This window comes from Triticum aestivum, chromosome 7A (genome assembly GCF_018294505.1).
Source record: "Triticum aestivum cultivar Chinese Spring chromosome 7A, IWGSC CS RefSeq v2.1, whole genome shotgun sequence".
Taxonomy (NCBI): Eukaryota; Viridiplantae; Streptophyta; class Magnoliopsida; order Poales; family Poaceae; genus Triticum; species Triticum aestivum.
In genome coordinates this window covers 188286043-188288154 of record NC_057812.1, presented here as the reverse complement: position 1 = coordinate 188288154, position 2112 = coordinate 188286043, and the positions used below count along the sequence as shown (strand labels likewise).

Below are 2112 nucleotides of genomic sequence, written 5' to 3'. Positions count from 1 at the left end.
TAGATCTTGCGTGATCGTAGGAAAATTTTGAAATACTGCGTTCTTCAACACCGGGTGTTACTGATAAATAATATATAGGTGGAAAATGTTTCCACAGATGTTAAATTAATAATAAAAGGCTCTAATAATAGTTATGAGACTTTTATATTTAATTAAATATCAACGGGTATTAAAACGCCAAAAGGTGGAAGGACAATTGGGCCATAAGGGCCCAATAGGGGAGGCGCGCCCTTTCCCCACTTGGGGTGGCCGAATTGGACAATGGGGAGGACACCTCCTCCCCTAGGTCCGGCGCAAGGGGAGGGGAGTTCTTCCCCTTGTGTGGAGCCCCCTCCTTTCCCCTCAACCTATATACAATAGAGGATTTTGATACTTTTGGACACACAAGTTTTGCAGCCTCCTCTAGTTCTAGTCCTAGTTGATCCTAATTGATCTAATTAGAGCTAGACCTAGTTTATCTAATCCTCATAATTAGAAACCTAGTGTGGTTCTAATCTCCTTTCTCTAATTCCCCGGCGATGATTAGCATTGGACGGCGAAGTGCTGCCAGATCGTGAAGATCGTACGTTTGCAACCAATTAGAGAAGTCGTGTTTTCGTTCTTCCATTCGAGGGATCATTTGAGGGTAGTTTGCGGGATCTTCATCAACAGTTCGAGTGACTTCAAGTATGATCTACACCGACTCGTCTATTTCCACTGCACTCCGAAGTCGGTAAAGATCGTTGATCCAAACTTTATATGCATCATCATATTGTTCCTGTGTGATCGTAGGGCGATTTTTTTCTACTACGTTCCCCAACATTGAGTCGTTCATTGTGGAAGCTATCAATGTGAGATTTGGGATGAACCTAGCTCAGCACCATTGGTTGCACTAAAATTGAGATCAACTCGGACAGTGCGGAGGTGGTCGCAACATTACTTGTTGGTTATTCTTCTTCAGTGGCGACTGCTGTCTTTGATGACTCTTATTTTATGCCTCTAGATTCAAATCATGTTATCTTTAATCCTTGTAATAGAGAGAGCAATCAGGTAGCTCACGAACTAGCTAGACTAGTGAGATTTTCTCCTCCGAATTCTTGGTTGGAATGTGCGCTGATGCTGTGATTCCCTTTATTGTAAACGATGCCACATTTTTGAATAAAGGAAGATTTTGATTGTCAAAAAGTAAAAATAAAAAATGGCTTATTGCCCTAACAAAATTAAACGACACATTTATGGCCTACTATTTGTTACTCCCCCCATCTCATGATATAAGAGCGTTTTTGACACTGATGTAGTGTCAACACTAGTGTCAACGCTCTTATATCATGGGATGGAGGGAGTACTTTTTACATATAAAGTCTTATGCTTCGTGTGGATGTCGTTATTGGGGGTACCTAGGGCAATTTGGTTATATAATTTGATCAACTGGTTTGATCTGACCATAACAATTTCTAATTGCATTTTGAGCAAACACCTAATATAATGATGTTTTTTTATCTAATGACATTTTTAGCAAGCATCTTAAGGAGCAATATCATTTTTAAGCGGTTGCAATTTCTGATTGCAAAACTGAGTAGCAGGACACTAGCTCGCTAGTGATTTTAGGGCTCGTTTGGACAGCACTCGCTAGGTGCTATGCTTGGTCTGGAGATAGACAATATTTTTTGTCGTGTTCAGCTCCCGTAGCTCAGTTGGTTAGAGCGTTGGTCTTATGAGCCGAAGGTCGCGGGTTCGAGCCCCGCCGGGAGCAATCAGCACATTATTTATTTTTATTTTGTATTGTCGCCCCGTCAGATTATCTGCCCCGCTCCGGAGATCCCTAGCAGCAAACCTTCGCGGCCCATGTTTTGCTTGCGCAATAAAAAGAGATGGGAATTCCTTCGCGGCCCATGTTTTGCTCGCGCAATAAAGATGGGAGTTCCTTCACGGCCCATGTTTTGCTCGCGCAATAAAGATGGGAGTTCCTTCGCGGTCCATGTTTTGCTCGCGCAGTAAAGCTGGGATATTTTTGTTCTTTTAGACGGCCCATATTTTTTTTTATTGTCGCCCCGTCAGATTATCTGCCCCGCGCCGGAGATCCCTAGCAGCAAACCTTCGCGGCCCATGTTTTGCTTGCGCAATAAAAAGAGA

At 42.8% G+C, this 2112-nt stretch overlaps 1 non-coding gene across 1 annotated transcript; it reads left to right on the top strand.

Annotated features, from left to right (window-relative positions):
* Window positions 1-1658: 1658 nt before the first annotated feature.
* On the top strand, window positions 1659-1732 carry TRNAI-UAU (transfer RNA isoleucine (anticodon UAU)). Its single transcript has one exon. It is a non-coding gene; the product is annotated as a tRNA-Ile (tRNA).
* The last annotated feature ends 380 nt before the right edge of the window (window positions 1733-2112 follow it).